General features: G+C 35.2%; 1 pseudogene; it reads right to left on the bottom strand.

Moving 5' to 3' along the window:
• Nucleotides 1-19,495: 19,495 nt before the first annotated feature.
• Nucleotides 19,496-19,888, bottom strand: LOC115894598 (annotated as a pseudogene).
• Nucleotides 19,889-26,074: the final 6,186 nt, after the last annotated feature.

The following is a 26,074-nucleotide window of genomic DNA, read 5'->3' as shown; positions in this document are numbered from 1 at the left end:
TGTTAACCACAACATTAAGGTATTAGTGTTAACATTAGGATTAATTTATTTCTTTTTCCAGAGACTTGAGACAAATCCATGACTTTTGTTTTATCTGCAATATGACCAGAAGAAATAGCTATGAATGTATTTGACTTTTCTGATAAAATGCTAAGTAATAAAATTATTCACAACTATTGATACTGAAAAAGAGAAGATTGCATATTAGAATATATTTCCTATCAGTGCTTTTACAGCTTATGCTACATTAGGATATGTAGAATAAAAAGAATGATGGTAAAGCTAAAAAACAGATAAATTTTGAAAAAATGCTGATCTTTAAAGTAGTTTTCTTTGAGTGACTACATTTTAAAAAATATTTTATATATTTTCCAATTTTCGACATTACTTTAATTCACAAAAAAGGTAGCTATCTATCTATAATGGAGGTATAATTATCAAGAATATAAAATCAAATATAATTTCTAATTGTTAAAAAAGAATATAACATGTGAGCTCAATTAGATAATTTAGTAGGCAGAGTATTTAAAATATTTTTATTATTGAGATAATATAGTCTGGCAGTACTAAGTTTACTGACAATTAAAATGAATAATTAATCCGTTCATACCATTATCATGCTTTGCTTCTACTACTGTAATTAAATAGTAACATTAAATATAAAACATGTGCCTTGAAATAGCATTGCTATTAGTCAATTATATGGTAATGTAAAATTAAAATTAGATGAAATAGAGTAAATATCTAGAAAAAGACTATCTATAAGACCTCTGTAGAAATTTTTAAGTGTTTCAAATTTAGTATATCTTGATTTTACATCTAGGTATGTAATTTTATATTGCTGCTGTTGTTTATTTTTAACATGTGCTAGAAAATTCTCTGTAGTGATTTACTGTTGAGAATCTTTTAAGCTTCATTTTTGTAAGCCTGGAGGTTAACACAGTTTTTCAGAGTTTCTAGTCACTCTTATTATTATCATTTTTATAACCACTAGCAATAAGCAAGGCATGATCTTTCTCAGCTTGTAAATGTCAAGTGGGCTGCTGTTAGATAGCATGTTTTCAGCCATATATTAAAGTCAAGAAATGCTTATAAAATGTTTCAATTAGAAGATATTTATCATCTATCCACCTGCAAATAACGAGGCATCTGTGTGAAAAATTTTGCAGTGTCTATTTTAGTTGTGTAACTGATACAGTGCTTATTTACTCCTTTAATGCTGTTTAAGATTTTTATCCTGTAATTTATGATATAACAATGTCAAAATATAAACAGAAGGCTATGACACTGGCCTTTCTTTCTGGTGATGTGACTACACAAGTAAATTCAAAATAACATTTTTTTGACAGAAAAATGTAATTGAAATTAAAGAAAAAGCAGCTTGCAATTACTTTCAAAAACATTTAGATCCATCTACAGAAATTCATTCAAATAACCAGAATCGTCCAGGTGCGGTGGCTCAGGCCTGTAATCCCAGCACTTTAAAAGGCTGAAGTGGGCATATCACTTGAGCCCAAGAGTTCGAGAGCAGCCTGGGAGACCCTGTCTCTACAAAAAAAAAAAAAAAAAAAAAAAAAAAAAGGCAGAAGTTAGCCAGGCATGGTGGCATGTGCCTGTGGTCCCAGCTACTCAGAGACTGAAGTGGGGGATCACTTGAGCCCAGGAGGTGAAGGCTGCAGTGAGCTGTGATTGCACCTCTGTGCTCCATCCTGGGTGACTGAGCAAGACCTCATCTCCAAAAAGACAAAAACAAAAAACACTACAAACAATAAGAATCTATTTTTTTGCACTCAAACACAAGAATATTAAAAACAAGCAGCCCTCAGTTACACAATATAAGACACTAACATACAACAGAACACTTTTTTCCTCTGTACTTTTTACTTGTCAGTATTCTTTCATAAATATTTCTTCTGAACTTCACAATTCTTTTATGAGGTAGGGAAACCTAGTATTATTGTGACCATTTTACTCATGTATGAACTTAATGCTGAAAGCTTCGACTAAATGTCTATTATTTAAACAAAACTGAATCTTAAATTTTCACATTTATATTCTAGTAAGATTTCCCTAAAAACATAAAAGTATCTAATGACTCCACTTTTGCTGTTTGCTGACAGCTTTGAAGTCCCACCACCCCTCCTTCCCTTCTGCCCCACTCCAAGGCAAGCTAATTGGAATCCCCAGTGCACTATCCTTGGGCGCTGGTGGAGGGAAGTTCAAACCATGCCTCACCCAAGCCCCACATCAAAGTCACAGCAAAACGCAGGCCAGTCTCCTTTCCCTTCTCTCCTCAAGCCAATTTTGGACCAACTTTAGAGACTGCCCTGCTATTACCTTGCATCCTCATTATGTGAGTAATAAACATTTTCATGTGCGGTGTCATTAGTCTCTGTGTTCAATCACCTTTTGGGTGTGTGCGAGAGTATATTTCACCTTTGCAAAATGGCCACAAAAAGACATAGATCTAAGTTTCAATGTATTTTCATAAAACTGTTCCTTCCCAATCTCTACGAATAAAGCCCTCCTCCTGCTCGCTTCTCCTGTGTGCATCCCTTGCCTATATTTGTACCGCTATTTTGTCTTGAAGATTCTTCCTTCTCAAACTGCCTCTTGGCAGTATCTCTCTTTCCACCCCATCTTCCTTTCAAACCTGCAGTCTTTCCTTGTCCTGTTTTAAAAAATGTGTGACAGTATACATTTCTTGGTCTTCTTACAGTAAGAAAAATTGTTACACAGGAACATATGGATTTGCATTTTTTAAAATTAATTATTTTTGTAGAGCAGGGTTTGGCAAACTTTGTAAAGAAGCAGTTAGTGAATATTTTAGGCTCATGGGCCATATCGTCTCTGTCATAACTATTCAACTCTACAATTATAACACAAAAGCTGCCATATACAATACATGAAGAAGGAAGTGTGACTGTGTTCCAATCATATTTTTTAAAAACAAATAAATAAGGTGCTTTTATTGCCTTTGAGTTGCAGTATCATAATCCATGTATTATAAAAATGAGGTTTACTATAATGAGGAGCAAGCCAAAAAGAGACAAAAAATATCTCAACTGGTATCAACTTATTGACTTTAATTAGCTTTCTTAAGTCTTCAACACACAAAAAAAACCACATGAGAAATAGGCTAAATAATAACAACATAGATGTTGTAAGTGAACACAGTCATGCTTTTAATTTTGTTCAACACCATATTCCTAAGTGTTCGTAGAAAATACTAGGTATCCAATAACTATTTATTACGTAAATGAAGAGAAAGCTCATCACCCATGACTGGAAACATCGTATCAGTCTTAAAAGTATATACTTTTAAGTATATACTTTTAAGTATATACCAAGTATATACTTGGTATTTAAAATCAGAAATCAGTAAATCTTCAGTTGAAGTAACTCAGAATACATCCAACTAAAAATATGAATTCATTAGTTTACATTTCAGGTGTGCTATAACCGTGAACTAACTGATCCATGTGAACTGTGAATGGATGTTCGAATTAAATAGCTCTAGCAATGTAATTTTCTTTTTCAAATAAATATCGTCCTCTATTATTCTAAATACATTTACGGTTTCTAAGAAAAATTCACTTATTTTAGCAGATTTAAAACATCACTTCGTAACTGCAATAACACATTCCATTGAGCAATTCTGAAATAACTGTAAAGCTTTGCTAGTTAAATATGTTTGGCTTTGGTTTACGACCAGTAGCACATCCAAAAGATTAGATCTCCAATAAAACAAGCCAAAGACTTCAAAATGATGTTAAGCTAGCTGCCTATTTTGCTTTTGATTGTTAGTTTCCTAAAAATTCTCATTTGGCTCTAAATGTGATCTCTGAATAAGGTTTTATTTTGAAATGTAACCCTAAGGTTTTTAAAATCATTGTTAAGAAGATTTTGGAATTAGAGTAATGACTTTCTTTATCTTTATTCTGAATTCTACTTTCTATCTGAACCCAGGAATAAGCAATTTTGTAACAGAAACTCATGAAAAATGTGTATACATATGAGGAACATAGAGAAGGTTTTCCTATAATAGTTATATATTTATATCATAGACAAATACATGTTTATCTCCAATATCCCTGACATCAACACCATTAGGAATTTAAAGGCAAGGGAGATGTGTGATTTCTGCATTCACAGAGTTTTGAGTTATTAGAAAATCCAGAACATATATGGAAAATTACAATATATGGCATGATGAGATATTATTTTGAGATGCTTGTCTAAGTTTGCATATATATATATGTACACACACACATATACACGCACACACACATCTTAATTTTTGTCTTCCTATTCAATCATCCTCAGATTTCCTTGCCTTTGAGAAAAGAGAGTGAAAAAGAAATAATGCAGAAATAGCTTTAGTATCTCTTTGGTTTTTCATTTTAAAAGTCTAAGCCCTTAGGGAAGTTTAGTGTTTTTGTGGCATGAGTTTAAGAAAGATGATTCCAGTCACATGACTACAGTCATTTGCATAAACATTTTATGAATGTGATACCACATGCCCTATTATCAGAAGGTAACTACTCTGAGAATGAGGGGGAAGAGAAAAGTGAAAAATATGGGGTTCTCTTAGACTACCAAAATTATCTGGGAGAGTTCAAGAGCCTTGAGAAAAAAATAAGTATATAAATATATAAATATAAATATAAATTTATATTATACATATAAATATGTAATAAAGTCAGGCACAGTGGATCACACCTGTAATCCCAGCACTTTGGGAGGCTGAGGCGGGCAGATTATGAGGTCAGGAGATCGAGACCATCCTGGCCAACATGGTGAAACCCTGTCTCTACTAAAAACACAAAAATTAGCTGGGCATGATGGCTCATGACTATAGTCCTAGCTATTTGGGAGGCTGAGGCAAGAGAATCACTTGAACCCAGGAGGCGGAGTTTCCTGTGAGCTGAGATTGAGCCAATCTACTACAGCCTGGTGACAGAGCAAGACTCCTTCTCTAAATAAATTAATAAATAAATAAACAGATAAACAAAATAAAAATGTAAATAATTGTATGCATACATATAAAATATATAAATATATATGTGGAGATGGGTCTATTCTGTCTTTACAGAGTTTCTGTTCTCAAGTCTGGCATAATGAGAAACAAAGAATTACCACACACTATGACCAGCACCCAGCAGGTCGTTGACCATCTCAGCTCCTCCCATGAAGGCCTGATGTACCCTGCAAATCTCATAGTAGTACAGAAGTCAACCCTTCCCAACAAAATAGTCTAAACTTCAGTGGAAGGAGGAAGGCAAACTCAGTGAAATACTCCCCCATGCTGTCTAAAGTAACTGAAGTTAACATTTAAATCACCTTGTAAAATATTTAGTTTCTTGGATACCTGGTTTTGAGGTCTGTGATTTATATTTTCTAGAATTATAGCAATTACTCTGATGTATGATGTGTGGAACATATAATTCAGACCTAATTAGTAATTAGGAAGGTAGTCAGGGCTCAGGAACTGCACTTAAGTTTTAGCTTAAACAATTGGATATATGTTGGTGCTATTCACATAGTTAAAACTGAGGAGAATGAAAGTGTATCTTTTTGGGGGTGGGATGTATTTTAGGCAATACCAAGGCATATGAGTGTATGTGCAATTTCAGTTTGTAAGTGTTTGGCACAGAAGTATCAGCTGATGCTATGGCATGCAGCATTCCAGGGAAATTGTGTAGACTGAGGAGAATAAGAAGTGCAATGCAAGGCCCCAAGGAATTTTAGTTTTGTAGACATGAGCAGGGGAGGAGCATTCCATATTGGAGACAGCAAGTGAGCAGTCAAAGCTTTTTGGTGGAAATTCTGATGGGGTTTTATCTCAGAAGCCAAAAAAGTGCTTTATAAGAGGAACACTGGGACTGACAGTTCTAAATGATGCCAAGAGATCAAGTAAAATAAAGAAACAAATGTGTCTTTCGGATTTGACTAGAAAGTCATTAGTGACTTGGAATTAAACAGTTTTAGAGGAGTCATTTTTATCAGTGACTGCTAATGGAAAATAGAAAAATAAAAAAGCATTGCTTCTTTTCTCAAGAAGTTTAGAATTTCCAAATTTCTGTGTCATTTGTTTCCCAGTGTCCTGTCATAAAAAGTAAGAATAAATAGTTGTATAAGTTAAAAGTATCACTGCTATGTGTGGACAATATTGGTGCAGCAAAAGAGGAAGAACCTTGTTGTACTGATTAAGGACAAATGGAAACTTACTATGTATCATACAAAGAAATGTTCTCTTGTGTCTGGAAGCTACTTTGCACCATGCTCAACATAGAATTTTCCATTTCTGTGATTTATGCAATTATCTGTTATGAATTTTGTGTTTTTGCAGTATATTATTCAGGTAATATCTGCCATCTCTCTGCTTAAAATATTCTTTATTTTATCTACTACAAAAGTCAATAATTCTAGTAGAGCTTTCAAGTCCCTGACTGATGTGGTCCACCTCATCTCTTATGACTCTCCACTTGCCTCTTTTTGTGTCTCAAAAAATATGCACCTTGGTCATACAAGCCATTTATCAAGTGCTTAATGGTCCCATGCAGTTAGAGCCTAACAACTAAACAGAGCATTGTATAAAAGGAGTCCATGTTGGTACTATGGGGACTAAGAACAGTAACTAGTACAGGCTTAGTGCTCATAAACATTCATTGGCTGAGGTGAATGTTATGAGGTGTGTTATGCCCAGGGTAATTACAGTATGTGGAAATTAGCGTCAACCATTTCTAATAGAAAAAATGTTTCCCTGTCTCTTGGTGGAGTTTTGACTGATAAAAATGTGATGTCATCAATATATATCTCAGTTTTTGTGCCACAAATAAATGCGACATTTTAATTGTAATAATTTCAAAGGTATGTCTTCTAAACATTCATAGGTGTAAGTTGTTTAGGCCATTGAACGGAAACGTGTTTCCTCTACTCTCTTTATATTAGTAGACACACACACACACACACACACACACACACACACTTTCAAGTTTTAGAGAGGTATAAAATGTACGGTAGTCATAGGAGATAAAACTTACAATAAGGTTACAAAGAAATTGAAAATAAATTTCTGACTGACTAAAGAATACTCCATTTGACATAGTGCATTTGCAACATGATTTTGAGTGTCACTTTGTAAGAATTAAAGCAAGACAAATTTTGTCTATTTCCAAACTACCTACATTGTTAGCTACGTTAAACTAGACTGATACAGACTAAGGCATTTTTTCCAATGTTTCCGTTATCTATATTGTGTATATATTCACTTATTTAAATCCTCTTTTACCTGGCAGATCGTAATCTCTTCCAGATCAGGTACACAATTTTCCTTTTCCAGTGCAGGTATGCATTGGACATGTTTGGATTTATAAATAGACGACAGGAGTTTTCTTGCTATTAGCTGGCTTGTAATTTTTTTTCATAAATATTATAGAAGGGATGCAATAAACACTGGTAGAAAAAAAAGCTGATGATCCCTTCCTTTTCCTTCCCTTTTATATTTTAAACATTTCCTTTACAGGAATAAGCCAGGGATCATACCTGGTGTGGGTAAAAAGTACTCAGTGTATATAATAACTATTCTGAGTTCTAGGAGAACAAAATCAAGGTACCATGAATCTAATCATATTAAAATGTAAAGTTCTTATGACATTGCCCAACATATAATAGGTTCTTAACATACATTATGTTTATTTATTTACTTATTTCCTAAAATATGTTAGCATACCTAGCTCTATAATGCACATAAAATGTATTTCTCAATTTTAAGGATAATTATGATAATATTATAAATCAATATAGTTTATTTTTGAGATAGTCAATTAAATTTTAACCTTTGAAATGACATGTGAAAATAATCCCTGAATTTTGTGTAAGGAAGTTCTAATATCTTTTGTATAAATGAGCCTGAGAGACTTCAAATATATGTCTTAGTAGGACTGTATATCAAGGTATGTCATTTTTTTCTGGCTAAGATTATATCTATCTGGAGATTTTCAAATTAATATTCCTGCTACAACTTATTTGATTTAGTATAGTTTTGATGACTATTTAGAAAGTTTTGCATAACATATACACACAAACAAAAATCTCTTCCCTATTATACAGTACATATCATATTGACTCTTGTTTCTTTAATACTGAACAATAAGAGAATTAAATAGCACGAACATGGCAATACAGTATAAAAGTTAAAATAATCAATAACATAAGAAGCTCTGACCTCATATTGGCTCCTTTGTTTCTTTAATACTAAATGATAAGAGAATTAAACAGCATGTACATGGCAATATAGAATAAAAGTTAAAATAATCAATGACATAAGAAGCTCTAACCTCATATACTAAAATTTTATGTTATTTACTAATAGCATTAAACAGATTTCTCCCTAGGAAAATTAATTTTGTCCTATGTAAGCCAATGACATAAGATTCATATGATTACATAATGGTCCATTCCAGCAATGTCAACATCTCTACGCATACAGTAACAATTTTCCTGTCCTGGTAATGCCATATGTTGCCCTTGTAATCTCATTGAAAGGAGTGGAATGTAGCAGATAATACACAACAATTAATACAAATTTTGAACAAAAAAGCATTAACTTTAAGGTAAATCCCATGTTTATTGAACAGAATCAGTTCAATTTTTACTTTATTTTATTTTTATTATTATTATACTTTAAGCTCTAGGGTACATGTGCATAACGTGCAGGTTTGTTACATATGTATACATGTGCCATGTTGGTGTGCTGCACCCATCAACTCGTCAGCACCCATCAACTCGTCATTTACATCAGGTATAACTCCCAGTGCCATCCCTCCCGACTCCCCCTCCCCATGATAGGCCCCGGTGTGTGATATTCCCCTTCCCGAGTCTGAGTGATCTCATTGTTCAGTTCCCACCTATGAGTGAGAACATGCAGTGTTTGGTTTTCTGTTCTTGCGATAGTTTACTAAGAATGATGGTTTCCAGCTGCATCCATGTCCCTACAAAGGACACAAACTCATCCTTTTTTATGGCTGCATAGTATTCCATGGTGTATATGTGCCACATTTTCTTAATCCAGTCTGTCACTGATGGACATTTGGGTTGATTCTAAGTCTTTGCTATTGTGAATAGTGCCACAATAAACATACATGTGCATGTGTCTTTATAGCAGCATGATTTATAATCCTTTGGGTATACCCAGTAATGCGATGGCTGGGTCATGCGGTACTTCTAGTTCTAGATCCTTGAGGAATCGCCATACTGTTTTCCATAATGATTGAACCTGTTTACAATCCCACCAACAGTGTAAAAGTGTTCCTATTTCTCCACATCCTCTCCAGCAGCTGTTGTTTCCTGACTTTTGAATGATTGCCATTCTAACTGGTGTGAGATGGTATCTCATTGTGGTTTTGATTTGCATTTCTCTGATGGCGAGTGATGATGAGCATTTTTTCATGTGTCTGTTGGCTGTATGAATGTCTTCTTTTGAGAAATGTCGGTTCATATCCTTTGCCCACTTTTTGATGGGGTTGTTTGTTTTTTTCTTGTAAATTTGTTTGAGTTCTTTGTAGGTTCTGGATATTAGCCCTTTGTCTGATGAGTAGATTGCAAAAATTTTCTCCCATTTTGTGGGTTGCCTGTTCACTCTGATGGTAGTTTCTTTTGCTGTGCAGAAGCTCTTTAGTTTAATTAGATCCCATTTGTCAATTTTGGGTTTTGTTGCCATTGCTTTTGGTGTTTTAGACATGAAGTCCTTGCCCATGCCTATGTCCTGAATGGTATTCCCCAGGTTTTCTTCTAGGGTTTTTATGGTATTAGGTCTAACATTTGAGTCTCTAATCCATCTTGAATTAATTTTCGTATAAGGAGTAAGGAAAGGATCCAGTTTCAGCTTTCTACTTATAGCTAGCCAATTTTCCCAGCACCATTTATTAAATAGGGAATCCTTTCCCCATTTCTTGTTTCTCTCAGGTTTGTCAAAGATCAGATGGCTGTAGATGTGTGGTATTATTTCTGAGGACTCTGTTCTGTTCCATTGGTCTATATCTCTGTTTTGGTACCAGTACCATGCTGTTTTGGTTACTGTAGCCTTGTAGTATACTTTGAAGTCAGGCAGCGTGACGCCTCCAGCTTTGTTCTTTTGACTTAGGATTGTCTTGGAAATGCGGGCTCTTTTTTGATTCCATATGAACTTTAAAGCAGTTTTTTTTCCAATTCTGTGAAGAAACTCATTGGTAGCTTGTTGGGGATGGCAATGAATCTATAGATGACTTTGGGCAGTATGGCCGTTTTCACAATATTGATTCTTCCTATCCATGAGCATGGTATGTTCTTCCATTTGTTTGTGTCCTCTTTTATTTCGCTGAGCAGTAGTTTGTAGTTCTCCTTGAAGAGGTCCTTTACATCCCTTGTAAGTTGGATTCCTAGGTATTTTATTCTCTTTGAAGCAATTGTGAATGGAAGTTCATTCATGATTTGGCTCTCTGTTTGTCTGTTACTGGTGTATAAGAATGCTTGTGATTTTTGCACATTAATTTTGTATCCTGAGACTTTGCTGAAATTGCTTATCAGTCTAAGGAGATTTTGGGCTGAGACAATGGGGTTTTCTAAATATACAATCATGTCATCTGCAAACAGGGACAATTTGACTTCTTCTTTTCCTAACTGAATACCCTTGATTTCTTTCTCTTGCCTGATTGCCCTAGCCAGAACTTCCAACACTATGTTGAATAGGAGTGGTGAGAGAGGGCATCCCTGTCTTGTGCCAGTTTTCAAAGGGAATTTTTCCAGTTTTTGCCCATTCAGTATGATATTGCCTGTGGGTTTGTCATAAATAGCTCTTATTATTTTGAGGTACGTTCCATCAATACCGAATGTATTGAGCGTTTTTAGCATGAAGGGCTGTTGAATTTTGTCAAAGCCTTTTCTGCATCTATTGAGATAATCATGTGGTTTTTGTCTTTGGTTCTGTTTATATGCTGGATTACGTTTATTGATTTGTGTATGTTGAACCAGCCTTGCATCCCAGGGATGAAGACCACATGATCATGGTGGATAAGCTTTTTGATGTGCTGCTGGATCCGGTTTGCCAGTATTTCATTGAGGATTTTTGCATCGATGTTCATCAGGGATATTGGTCTAAAATTCTCTTTTTTGTTGTGACTCTGCCAGGCTTTGGTATCAGGATGATTTTGACCTCATAAAATGAGTTAGAGAGGATTCCCTCTTTTTCTATTGATTCGAATAGTTTCAGAAGGAATGGTACCAGCTCCTCCTTGTACCTCTGGTAGAATTCAGCTGTGAATCCATCTGGTCCTGGACTTTTTTTTTGTTGGTAGGCTATTAATTATTGCCTCAATTTCAGAGCCTGCTATTGGTCTATTCAGGGATTCATTTTCTTCCTGGTTTAGTCTTGGGAGAGTGTAAGTGTGCAGGAATTTATCAATTTCTTCTAGATTTTCTAGTTGATTTGAGTAGAGGTGTTTATAGTATTCTCTGATGGTAGTTTGTATTTCTGTGGGGTCAGTAGTGATATCCCCTTTATCATTTTTATTGAGGCTATTTGATTCCTCTCTCTTTTCTTTTTTATTAGTCTTGCTAGCAGTCTATCAATTTTGTTGATCTTTTCAAAAAACCAACTCCTGGATTCATTGATTTTTTGGAGGGTTTTTTGTATCTCTATCTCCTTCAGTTCTGCTCTGATCTTAGTTATTTCTTGCCTTCTAGCTTTTGAATGTATTTGCTCTTGCTTCTCTAGTTCTTTTAATTGTGATGTTAGAGTGTCAATTTTAGATCTTTCTAGCTTTCTCTTGTGGGCATTTAGTGCTATAAATTTCTCTCTACACACTGCTTTAAATGTGTCCCAGAGATTCTGGTATGTTGTATCTTTGTTCTCATTAGTTTCAAAGAACATCTTTATTTCTGCCTTAATTTCGTTATGTACCCAGTAGTCATTCAGGAGCAGGTTATTCAGTTTCCCTGTAGTTGAGTGGTTTTGATTGAGTTTCTTAGTCCTGAGTTCTAGTTTGATTGCACTGTGGTCTGAGAGACAGTTTGTTATAATTTCTGTTCTTGTACATTTGCTGAGGAGTGCTTTACTTCCAATTATATGGTCAATTTTGGAATAAATGTGATGTGGTGCTGAGAAGAATGTATATTCTGATGATTTTGGGTGGAGATTTCTGTAGATATCTATTAGGTCTGCTTGCTGCAGATATGCATTCAATTCCTGGATATCCTTGTTAACTTTCTGTCTCGTTGATCTGTCTAATGTTGACAGTGGGGTGTTGAAGTCTCCCATTATTATTGTATGGGAGTCTAAGTCTCTTTGTAAGTCTCTAAGGACTTGCTTTATGAATCTGGGTTCTCCTGTATTGGGTGCATATATATTTAGGATAGTTAGCTCTTCCTGTTGAATTGATCCCTTTACCATTATGTAATGTCCTTCATTGCCTCTTTTGATCTTTGATGGTTTAAAGTCTGTTTTATCAGAGACTTGGATTGCAACCCCTGCTTTTTTTTGTTCTCCATTTGTTTGGTAGATCTTCCTCCATCCCTTTATTTTGAGCCTATGTATGTCTCTGCATGTGAGATGGGTCTCCTGAATACAGCAGACTGATGGGTCTTGACTCTTTTTCCAGTTTGCCAGTCTGTGTCTTTTACTTGGACCATTTAGTCCATTTACATTTACGGTTAATATTGTTATGTGTGAACTTGATCCTGCCATTATGATATTAACTGGTTATTTTGCTCGTTAGTTGATGCAGTTTCTTCCTAGCCTCGATGGTCTTTACATTTTGGTATGTTTTTGCAATGGCTGGTACCGGTTGTTCCTTTCCATGTTTAGGGCTTCCTTCAGGGTCTCTTGTAAGGCAGGCCTGGTGGTGACAAAATCTCTAAGCATTTGCTTATCTGTAAAGGATTTTATTTCTCCTTCACTTATAAAACTTAGTTTGGCTGGATATGAAATTCTGGGTTTAAAATTCTTTTCTTTAAGAATGTTGAATATTGGCCCCCACTCTCTTCTGGCTTGTAGAGTTTCTGCTGAGAGAACTGCTGTTAGTCTGATGGGCTTCCCTTTGTGGGTAACCCGACCTTTCTCTCTGGCTGCCCTTAAGATTTTTTCCTTCATTTTAACTTTGGTGAATCTGTCAATTATGTGTCTTGGAGTTGCTCTTCTGGAGTAGTATCTTTGTGGCGTTCTCTGTAGTTCCTGAATTTGAATGTTGGCCTGCCCTACTAGGTTGGGGTAGTTCTCTTGGATGATATCCTGAAGAGTGTTTTCCAACTTGGTTCCATTTTCCCCCTCACTGTCAGGCACCCCAATCAGACGTAGATTTGGTCTTTTTACATAATCCCATACTTCTTGCAGGCTTTGCTCATTTCTTTTTCTTCTTTTTTCTTTAGGTTTCTCTTCTCACTTCATTTCATTCATTTGATACTCAATCGCTGATACTCTTTCTTCCAGTTGATCGAGTCGGTTACTGAAGCTCGTGCATTTGTCACGTATTTCTCGTGTCATGGTTTTCATCTCTGTCATTTTGTTTATGACCTTCTCTGCATTAATTAGTCTAGCTGTCAATTCTTCCACTCTTTTTTCCAGATTTTTAGTTTCTTTGCCCTGGGTACATAATTCCTCCTTTAGCTCTGAGAAGTTTGATGGACTGAAGCCTTCTTCTCTCATCTCGTCAAAGTCATTGTCCGTCCAGCTTTGATCCATTGCTGTCGATGAGTTGTGTTCCTTTGCAGGGGGAGACGCACTCTTATTTTTTGAATTTCCAGCTTTTCTGCCCTGCTTTTTCCCCATCTTTTTGGTTTTATCTGCCTCTGGTCTTTGATGATGGTGACGTACTGACGGGGTTTTGGTGTGGGTGTCCTTCCTGTTTGTTAGTTTTCCTTCTAAGAGTCAGGACCCTCAGCTGTATGTCTGTTGGAGATTGCTTGAGGTCCACTCCACACCCTGTTTGCCTGGGTGTCAGCAGCAGAGGCTGCAGAAGATAGAATATTGCTGAGCAGCGAGTGTACCTGTCTGATTCTTGCTTTGGAAGCTTCCTCTCAGGGGTGTACTCCACCCTGTGAGGTGTGGGGTGTCGGTCTGCCCCTAGTGGGGGATGTCTCCCAGTTAGGCTACTCTGGGATCAGGGACCCACTTGAGCAGGCAGTCTGTCCATTCTCAGACCTCAGTCTCTGTGTTGGGAGATCCACTGCTCTCTTCAAAGCTGTCAGACAGAGTCATTTGCGTCTGCAGAGGTTTCTGCTGCTTGTTGTTGTTGTTGTTGTTGTTTAGCTGTGCCCTGTCCCCAGAGGTGGAGTCTACAGAGACAGGCAGGCCTCTTTGAGCTGCTGTGAAGTCCACCCAGTTGGAACTTCCCAGTGGCTTTGTTTACCTACTTAAGCCTCAGCAATAGCGGGCACCCCTCCCCCAGCCTCCCTGCTGTCTTGCAGTTAGATCCCAGACTGTTGTGCAGGCTCCGTGGGCGTGGGACCCTCCTGGCCAGGTGTGGGATATAATCTCCTGATGTGCTCGTTTGCTAAGACCCTTGGTAAAGCGCAGTATTAGGGTGGGAGTTACCCGATTTTCCAGGTGTTGTGTGTTTCAGTTCTCCTGGCTAGGAAAAGGGTTTCCCTTCCCCCTTTCCCTTCCCAGATGAGGCGATGCCTCACCCTGCTTCAGCTCTGGCTGGTCGGGCTGCAGCAGCTGACCAGCACCGATTGTCCGGCACTCTCTAGTGAGATGTACCCAGTACCTCAATTGAAAATGCAGAAATCACCTGTCTTCTGTGTTGCTCGTGCTGGGAGCTGGAGACTGGAGCTGTTCCTATTCGGCCATCTTGCTCCGCCCCCCCCTCAATTTTTTTGTTTTAATGTAATGGAGAAGAAATACATAAAATGGAGAACAGTGTTTAAAAATTAATATTTATTGATTACTATATTTTTGACAACAGTGTAGTAGGTTGCTTTGAATCAGGCCTATTTATAAGCACAATTAAAAAAATCTGTGAAAGATTAACAACAATAAAAAAGCAACAACAATAACAAATTCTTAGATGGGAGAGAGGAGTTGGATACCAAGATCTCAGACAGGAGAAAAAAAAAACAGAAAAAAAGTATTTGATATTTAGCACTTCTGTTTCATTGAGTCAGTTGTGAGTTTGGAAGTTGAGAAGAAGCTGAGCAGAGCATTTTATAGTTTCATGGGCTGAAGGCACAGAAATTGTAGCTCAGGACTTATAAAAGTAGAGGTAACGAGGAATAGGCCCCAGGTTTTCAGCTGAGACTCTGAAGGACTACACAATTGGAATAAAATTCAGATAGAATGACTCTCACATGGAATAAAAACCAGCATCAAATCAGCTCCAAACTATTAACTGTGAGGAATTAAGGTAAAAATAGATAATAAAAACTACTAGAAACATTAAAAAATATTTAGTATTGCTAAACTTTTTTAAAATAAGTAATTACAATGGAAATTGGAAAATAGTTGGGATTAAGTGATAGTCAACATACTGTCTGTCAAAATTCATGGAATGCTAATAAGTGCTTAGAGTACAATCTATAGCTTTCAAAACATGGTAGAACATCAGAATGGTTGAAAAATACAATAATCTAAGTGTACATCTCAAAATCACAACAATGAAAAATTAAACTAAAAAACAAATAAATGATGATAATAGAGGCCAGAATTAATTAATAGATTGCAAACATAAAATAGAATCCAGAAAATCATAGTTGGTTCTTAGAAAGGAAGAAACACAATTGACAAACTACTGAAGAGACTATTAAGACAAAAAAAAAAAAGGAGGAAAAACTGCACTATTTAAAAAAATTTTTGGCCAGGCCCAGTGGCTCACGCGTGTAATCCCAGCAATTTGGGAGGCCGAAGCTGTTGGATCATGAGGTCAGGAGATCGAGACCATCCTGGCTAACACGGTGAAACCCCGTCTCTACTAAAAATACGAAAAATTAGCCGGGCGTCGCAGTGTGCGCCTATAGTCCCAGCTACTCAGGAGGCTGAGGCAGGAGTATGGCGTGAATCAAGGTGGCGAAACTTGCCGTGAGCTGAGATCCCGCCACACCACTGCACTCCAGCCTGGGCGACAGAGCGAGACTCTATCTCAAAAAAAAAAAAAAAAAAAAAAAAGAAAAAAGAAAAAGAAAAATTTTTTCAAGTATAGAAAATGTACAAATTGTTTTTTTTTTTTACTATCGATATGTATTAAGCAGCTCTGAATATAAGGTATAACCATGCAATAAAATGTTCTTCAACTGCCAAAAAAGTTATGAAGTAGTGAAAAATACGCCACTCAATTCAGGAACAAATTGGCAATGATCTTTTGTATTCAATATTGTGCTGGAGTTTGTAATTGGTGCAACAGGATAAGAAAAACAAAGATGAAAATCTGCCAATTATTAAGCTTTTCTTTTTTTTTTTTTTTTCTTTAAGTACTAACCCTTTATACTTCATTTTGTGATTCTGGGTTTGGGAGTAGGAAAATCACATTTCTAACTTGCCAGTCAGCTTCCTATAGGTTGTGCCAGTAAGAGAACCTATAAAGACAATGCAAGACTGAAGGAATACACAGGAACTTATATTCAGTTGCTTTCTATAAGCTTCTTGACTGCTTTTCTTACTCTAAGTATCAGGCTTGAAATGATTCTTCATTCCAGGAACAACATTTATTACTGATTCCAGTATGCAACTAATTTACAACTTTAAGTCCCAGACTAATTGTGCCCCACATCAGAGTCATAAGCAGCAAATGCAGCAAGTTCTGCTTTTCAGATATCTAGATCGATCTCAGCCCTATAGAGCACTCCTATGAACTTAGAGATATTAGAACCAGCTGAGCGGTGCCCACTCTGTAGAAACAGTTCCATGCAGCCTGTCTTCTAAGTTTTATAAATTCCACTTTGCTCCCTTGGCTATAGGTGCAGTAGGGTGAGGGTAGCTGCTGCTTCTCATTTGCTACCTATATAATACCTTAGTTTTCTTTTCTTTTCAGTTGCTTATGTAACAACTTTATATGTAATTAAAATGTATTAAGTTTTCTTTGTTCAAATAAGTGGTGCAGGTTCTGTATCTTCATTAGTCCCTGAGCTATTTAGAAATATTAAAACTAAATAAATAAAACATCAATATTCACAATGTTAATGAGTTTGTGCATAAAAATCCAAAATGATCTGCAATCTCACTATAAGAATTAATGTGTATTCATGTATTAGTAAAGTTGCTGGATACAAAGTTAAAATACAAAAATCAAAACTTTAAAAACATATAAATAAAACATCAAATACTTTGGAATAAATCTGAAAAAAGTGCTTATTTCTGTTACACAGGGAAAATTATTAGGATAAAATTTAGAAACTTTAAGTAAAGGAAAAGTTATACCACATTCATGGATTGGAGCATTGTAATAATAGTTATATATTATTGCCTCTTCTTTAAAATTGGGTTTGACTTTTAGGATTTTATGATGCTTTAAATCATATGGGTTGTGAGTGATGGGTAGGTGTTAGATTCAGTTCTTGCTTATCCATTCATGCATATAGCTTATGTGAAACATTGACCAATGCCCAAGTCCACATACTCCATTCATGCCTGGAAGCTCTGTGGTTCTTTATTGTGCAGTTCACTAAGCAGTCAATCATGCTGCAACTGTGTCTAGTTATTTTCAGGCAGTAATGCATGGAATCAGAATACTGATGCCCTCTCCTTTGTTGACCCAGAGACATCTTTTTTTTTTTTTTTTGCTTGTTTGTTTGTTTTTGAGTTTGACAAATTTATTGGTACTTTAGTAAAAACATTCATCTCAGTCATTTCTCTCTCCCAGCTTGACCTTAGGTTAATATTTCATTTGGGTCAAGAAAGTAATATGTAGGAGAGGTATGTTATTTTAACAAACAGGAAAACAGACAAAAAATGGATAGTTTGCCTACATTAAAGTAAGTGAAATTCATGTATCTTGATATAATTAAATCATGTAAGAACGAAGAGTTCTATATACATTTCCATCATTTTACTTGGGCTTATTCTAAACTTAAATGCTAGTGAACAAAATGTTAGGAATATACACAGGCTGCTTCTCTGGAGTTATTACCAATTAAAAGACCTCAGCAAGCAGTTACCACCAATAAAACAATCTGAAGCTGCCTCCAAATATAATATTGTAGGAGTTTTCAAGGAAATTTTTATACTGTATGCTTCTTTTGTCTGTGACTATGCTATTAAAGATGTGTTTAACTGTCACATTTTTAAAAAAGTTCATATACAACACAAAAATACAAAACAAACACCCTACAATACAGAAATCTAGCAAAGTACACGTGGTGAGATTCCAAAAAATGTTTGAAGATGCATTTTCTTTCCTTCAATTTCAATGTCTAAAATGTGCTTTTTCAGAGGTCAATATGTACACATGTAACATAAACCATACAATTTTACTAGTAAGAAAGCTGCTAGTTAAGTTCAATTCAAATTGGAGTTCACAGGTTGGTAATTTAAATCCTTAGACAAGGTTACAGAAAGTGCATCTTCTTGTTTTCCATCTTCATACAATGTTATTATTATTATTATTTTTGGTGTTTATAGCTTTTAAAAACTAAAAAGAGCCAAATACTTAAGCAATATGTACATTTAAATTTTTGGTGGTGGTTTGTGTTTTAAAAGAAACAGCTTCCTTATGATTTGTCAAGTTCTGGTGGAAATGCTTACAGGAACTAGCTAATATACAAAAAAACAAGAGAAGCACATTCAAAATACTGATTTACTTCGGTAGCAAATGGTTTTTCTTTGAAGACTAATGAAGATAGACAAGACCCACTAAGGTGAAATGGGCTATTTCAAATATTCAACAGTTTACATTTAAAAAAAAATATTTTAAGAACTAAGCATCTGTATCCACTGATAGCAATGCAATACCTAGTTTATGATGACTTGAAACAAAACAAAAGTCCATAAGGAAAAAAGCTGTATTTTATCTAAATTTACTTTCAGTGAATAGTTCAGTAACATTTTCCTCCCAATGCAATACTCCTTCTCTCTATAAGGCTGTTCCTGGGAGCCAGACAAGTTTAGGTAATAAGGTAGTTAAGAGAGTAACTGCTTGCAGTTTTAAATAGACAATAACTTTTTGCTTCCCTCTTAATGTGCTAATAGTTGTGTCTAAAAAAATATGCAATTCTTAAAAAGGTACCATTTCTGATTTCTTTATTATCTGTAAACTTTGGAAACTAATCACATGAAACTACAAAATTAGCAAATGTCTTGAAATCTGTATATAAAACATAAATTACCTCTAATTTCAAACTCTCATTTATTAGTGTACCACTCAATCTTTTAAAAAAATGAAAAAGAAAAAAGCAGCTCCAAAGACAGTCTTATACCATTCTTTAAAAAAGGAAACTGTTCCTTTTAACTTTACACGCACCCCACACCCCAATTTCAAAACATCATTTAATTGTCTTGGTGATGGACATTTCCAAGATGAGATTTTATATTTCACTCCCACAGCTTCTGGTTATCAGAAAACCCATGTTTTCCTTTATTGAAGGAGTTTGGTCCAGCTGATGTTGGTATATCCCTTCCAATATTATTCATCCTCATCTTTGCTTCTGGAGGCATTTCCTCTGGTTCACTATCTTCATCTTCATTAAAAGCTGCTGCTACTATGGCAAATCCAAACTTGGAGATCTTTGTAGGCTTTGTTGGGAAGTTGGCAGCTGCTTCTTCAGCTGATCGCTTCTCAGCGCTGCGACTGGAACTTTCCTCTCCATTGCTGGAAGAAACAGTCTTAGTTTTCACAGGTTTTTCTGCTTCTTCTTCAGGTCCTCCGGCGGCTCCAGCTCGCTGCGACTTTTCAGGCTTCTCCTCTCCCGCCTTCCCGTCCCCCATTTTCGCTTGTTTGTTTTTTCACTTGTTTGTTTTTTCCTCTCAGTACCCTAACCCGGAAAAATTTCTTTTAAACTGTGAGAGGCAATCTCTCTCCCCTCAAAGCAGTCTGCCTAATCTAGAAATACTCTGTTTTGTATTTTTCTCACATATTCTTTTCAACACTGTAAGACATACTTCCTGTCAAAAAAAAGTCTCCCTAGGACAAGGAAGCTCAGAATCTACTACCTGTTAGAAGGTGGCCAAGAAATTTGGAAAAATGCAAGAGTAAGAAAAAACGTTGCAATAAAAACTATTATAAAAATACACACAGATTGAGAGTTTTATGATTACGTTTAAACTTTTTGAGAGTTATAACATACTTTTATTTTTAATCTCCCTGAGATATCTTGTGCATGAAAATAAAAGATTGTTAGGATATTGTGAGCAATGCAGTTCACACATCTATTCTAATTGTAAGAATCCTTGGTTTCATTTCTACCAAAACATTCAAAGGGACAAAGATCTTTAAATGAATACAGTTTGAAAGGTTTTCTCGTCTCTCTCAAATTCAGCAACTTCTTATAAAAGAACTGAAATGCCTAAATATTTTATTATATCTGTGATTAAAGAGAATTTTATTTATTCTGGATGTCTAGAATGAGACTGTGTGGAAGTCATTCCAAGATTTTTGCTACAGAGATAAAGCAAAATGTAATGAAAGGAGTATGGATAATTAAAAAAAATACAAATGTATTAAACACAGAGGCTATGGCTCAACGAAATATTCATGATTTGTTGACAATATAATTAGCGTATCATAATAGTCATTATTTAATAAATTACTTCTTTTCTTAAGCAAATTTACTTTAGTTGATTTACTTCAGCATTTTTCTTATTTCATTATTAAGACAATGAGATTTTCTTACTGACTTTTGAAAAAGAAAACAGAAAAAAGAGAAACAAAAACCAGTACTGGTCAGCTAGAGAAAGAATGTCAGGATAATGCTGTTTTGTTTTGCTTTTTTTTTCTTTTAAGCCTCACAAGAAGTCAAAATAAAAACTCATACGGGGGAAAATAAGAAGTCAAATTGTCCCTGTTTGCAGATGACACTGATTGTATATTTAGAAAACCCCATTGTCTCAGCCCAAAATCTCCTTAAGCTGATAAGCAACTTCAGCAAAGTCTCAGGATACAAAATTAATGTGAAAAAATCACAAGCATTCTTATACACCAGTAACAGACAAACAGAGAGCCAAATCATGAATGAACTTCCATTCACAATTGTTTCAGAGAGAATCAAATACCTAGGAATCCAACATACAAGGGATGTAAAGGACCTCTTCAAGGAGAACTACAAACCACTGCTCAGTGAAATAAAAGAGGAGACAAACAAATGGAAGAACATACCATGCTCATGGATAGGAAGAATCAATATCATGAAAATGGCCATACTGCCCAAGGTAATTTATAGATTCAATGCCATCCCCATCAAGCTACCAATGAATTTCTTCACAGAATTGGAAAAAACTGCTTTAAAGTTCATATGGAACCAAAAAAGAGCCCACATTTCCAAGACAATCCTAAGTCAAAAGGGCAAAGCTGGAGGCATCACGCTACCTGATTTCAAACTATACTACAAGGCTACAGTAACCAAAACAGCATGGTACTGGTACCAAAACAGAGCTATAGACCAATGGAACAGAACAGAGTCCTCAGAAATAATACCACACATCTACAGCCATCTGATCTTTGACAAACCTGAGAGAAACAAGAAATGGGGAAGGATTCCCTATTTAATAAATGGTGCTGGGAAAATTGGCTAGCCATAAGTAGAAAGCTGAAACTGGATCCTTTCCTTACTCCTTATACGAAAATTAATTCAAGATGGATTAGAGACTCAAATGTTAGACCTAATACCATAAAAACCCTAGAAGAAAACCTAGGTAGTACCATTCAGGACATAGGCATGGGCAAGGACTTCATGTGTAAAACACCAAAAGCAACGGCAGCAAAAGCCAAAATTGACACATGGGATCTAATTAAACTAAAGAGATTCTGCACAGCAAAAGAAACTACCATCAGAGTGAACAGGCAACCTACAGAATGGGAGAAAATTTTTGCAATCTACTCATCTGACAAAGGGCTGATATGCAGAATCTACAAAGAACTCAAACAAATATACAAGAAAAAAACAAAAAACCCCATCAAAAAGTGGACAAAGGATATGAACAGACATTTCTCAAAAGAAGACATTCATACAGCCAACAGACACATGAAAAAATGCTCATCATCACTGGCCATCAGAGAAATGCAAATCAAAACCACAATGAGATACCATCTCACACCAGTTAGGACGGCAATCATTAAAAAGTCAGGAAACAACAGGTCCTGGAGAGGATGTGGAGAAATAGGAACACTTTTACACTGTTGGTGGGATTGTAAACTAGTTCAACCATTATGGAAAACAGTATGGCAATTCCTCAAGGATCTAGAACTAGATGTACCATATGACCCAGCCATCCCACTACTGGGTATATACCCAAAGGATTATAAATCATGCTGCTATAAAGACACATGCACACGTATGTTTATTGCGGCATTATTCACAATAGCAAAGACTTGAAATCAACCCAAATGTCCATGTGTGACAGACAGGATTAAGAAAATGTGGCACATATACACCATGGAATACTATGCAGCCATAAAAAAGGATGAGTTTGCGTCCTTTGTAGGGACATGGATGCAGCTGGAAACCATCATTCTTAGCAAACTATCACAAGAAGAGAAAACCAAACACCGCATGTTCTCACTCATAGGTGGGAACTGAACAATGAAATCACTTGGACTAGGGAAGGGGAACATCACACACTGGGGCCTATCATGGAGGGGGAGGGGAGAGGGATTGCATTGGGAGTTATACCTGATATAAATGATGAATTGATGGGTGCTGACGAGTTGATGGGTGCAGCACACCAACATGGCACAAGTATACATATGTAAGAAACCTGCACGTTATGCACATGTACCCTAGAACTTAAAGTATAATAAAAAATAAATAAATGAAAAAAAAGTATTAAAAAAAAAAAAAAAAAAACTCATACGGAAATCAGATTTTTCCTTATATCTCCTAATGAGCTGACCGATAGACACCCTGTCTACCCTCTAGGCAAAAAAATATCTGTTTGAGAAGTTCCTGGCAACATAACAATCATAGGCGTATATTTTTATGTATTTAAGGAAAGTATAGAATTTATTTCTTGATAAATCCTTTTGCTCTCTTTTGTTCCTTCAGCAAGAAAAGGCTAAAGAGTACTATTTTTTGGCCACCTCTTAATTGACCAATAGTTTTTTTTTTGTTTTTGTTTTTTTTCCATCAGTACCACCATAAAAAAGATAGATAAGAATATACGACATCTGGACTACATAAGAAATGAAATACAAAGGTCATGTATCCTAGGACATTTCTTATTGCATATTGTTCAAAGATAAAACAGAGATTATACTCTAATTTCTCTAGATTAGTGTTAAAACTAGATATTATTAATAACCAACATTCCTGAAAAGTATTTTCTTAAGCCTGTTTTAAACTAAAGACTTAAACTTCTTATAGGTTTTTTGTTAATAAGCTGTTATTTATTTTCTGAGTTTATGTTCATTCAAACATTAAACACATATTTGTTGACTGTTTACTATATCCAAGCACTTGGGGTATTTTGAGAGTAGAGCAGTCATGGATTCTGCTCCCATGGAGCTTACACTTTACTGAAGAAAATAACAAAATCAAATAAGGAAGTAAATAAATGTATAAATATAATTGTGATACAATGATGGAAACAGAATTGTTATGATGACAGAGAATAATAGAGAACATATTTGTGACTGTCAGGGCAATATTTTTTAGGCAATTCTTTCAAATCTGATGCAACAGATTAGAAAGACCCAGCTATAGGTTAATTGTGGTGAGGATAGACAGCATGTCATGGGAAAGCACAGATTTGTAAAGGTCCCAAATTGTGTTTTTTAAGTGTATCTGGAAAATAATGGACAAGGGGAATAATGACGAGATGGGGATTATAGAGACTAGCAGGGATTTATGCTACAATTTTATTCACTATTGCATTGGCATACCTTCAATTCTATCTTTATGTTGATGGTTACCAAATCCATATAGAGCCAGCCCAGATTTTATGAAAGACCTCTGATACAGGAATACTATATTAGGAGCATATATGTGTTATTTAAAGCCACAAGACTGGGAGAGAGTGCTAAATAATGAAGGACTGAGTGTAGAAAGACAAGAGCCTTTAGGTCTGTCAAATTTATTGAACTGGAAGGTAAGAAGGAACTGGCAAAAGATACCAAGAAGAAGCAAACAGATGGGTATGATGGAAATCAGCAGAGGGTGGTGACCCAGAAGCCAACTGAAAAATGTCCATCAAGAATAAGAATGTGATCAAATATGTGAAATTGTGATGAGCGTTTAATTAAGAGAAAAAGTTTATTTAAAAAAAAAATGAAAGTCATTTATGATCATGATGAAATATTATTGCATAAACACAAAGGGAAAAATTGTAGTCAATTATTCGTGTGTGTGTTTTTTACTCACAATTTTTGCCAACCAGTTTGTGTGTATGTGAGTGTACACGTGCACATGTGTATTCTGTTAAGGCATTGTGTTTTAAAGGATAGTAGAAGAATTTATCAATAAGTATAGGGGGATGGGCTCAAGAGAACAATAATTTTGAAGACAGAAGTAACATGTATTCTCCTTTGATGACATATTAGAGAGAGAAAGACTGTTTATATAGAGACAGAAGAGAATGATATGACTTGAAGATATTCTAGACAGTAGAGGGATATGAAGAGATCATTTAATACATATGAATTATTTTTAAAATGGCAAATAAAAACTTTGTAAGCTACCATTTCTATACTATATTCACTTTCAAGATTAAGATTGAATGTTCATTGAATTATCATTATTGTAATATATTTAACCAAGAAAAGTTCAATCTAATAATAGCAAAAGTAGTGATAACAGCAGCCACAATAGTAGTAGATTTGATTCCTAAATAATAAGGAATTTGATGGTGGATACTTTTCAATCTCATGTTTAATTAAGTAATATGTGTGCATCTTTAGAGCAAGAACAGAAAATTTGCCACTCAAATACTCTCTGCTGATACACATGTAGGATTCCCAGTGCAGTGAGAGAGTGGCAGAAATTTGGATTAACTGATATCTTAAGATGCCTTTCTCTTATAAAATAATACTATGTGAAAAAATAAATAGACCATTTGCAGCTTCTCAATGAAAAAATGAAAGTTTGAAGTAAATTTTATGCTAATTGAAAAGAGTTCAGATATTTATACATAAATACTGAGAACTCTAGAATAAAATGTAATTAAATTAATTGCTTTTAAGATTTAAAAAATTATATATTTGAAAACTTTAAATATATGTATATGTTGTATCTAATTTTAGTAAACTGCATGTAACTAATATACCAGAATCTTCATATTATATTATTAATTCATTTACATTTTTCTCAACATGGGCATAAGCAATTTATTAAATACTAACAGTTTTCCAACTAACTTTTGGTTTTTCCTAGTCACTCATCTACATATTTTGGGGGAACAGAAAGCAACGATAAGAATAACTGATATGTTTGTCATTTGAAAATTTAAAAATGTTTCGAACATAAACTAGTTTATTCGATGCTTTCAGAAACTTTGGATTATTTGTTTCTTGTACCCATTTTACAGAAGACAAGAAGCAGCAGCAAAAAGAGTGAATACGCAAGTCTTCACAGTTAGTAAGTGACAAAGCAGAAGTGCCAAACCTGGACATGGGAATCCAGATTCTGTGTGTTTTCTATTCTTGCATATATAGGAAAAGTTTTCTGAAAAGTCAATTTAGAAACTAAACAAGATTTGTAAACTATGGCATCATAATGCTAGCACAGATATCAGTGATAAAGTCAGTTTCAACTGTTAGCTGCCAACTTTGAACTTAATTATGCCTCTTTTGATGGAATAATGAAGAGTGGAGAGAGGTGGCAGAGCAGTAGTCTTTCTTTGACAAAACAGTTTTTTTTTTTTCAAAAAAAATGACTGAACCTAATAGAAAACGGTAACATATCCCCAAAGTACATAAGTATTTAATTATAAGTCTAAGAATAACTCTTATATTTGGCCTAGTAT

The sequence above is a fragment of the Rhinopithecus roxellana genome, chromosome 18, assembly GCF_007565055.1.
Source record: "Rhinopithecus roxellana isolate Shanxi Qingling chromosome 18, ASM756505v1, whole genome shotgun sequence".
Lineage (NCBI taxonomy): Eukaryota > Metazoa > Chordata > Mammalia > Primates > Cercopithecidae > Rhinopithecus > Rhinopithecus roxellana.
The sequence above is the reverse complement of the archived record's forward strand: the minus strand, read 5'-3'. Positions and strand labels throughout refer to the sequence as shown.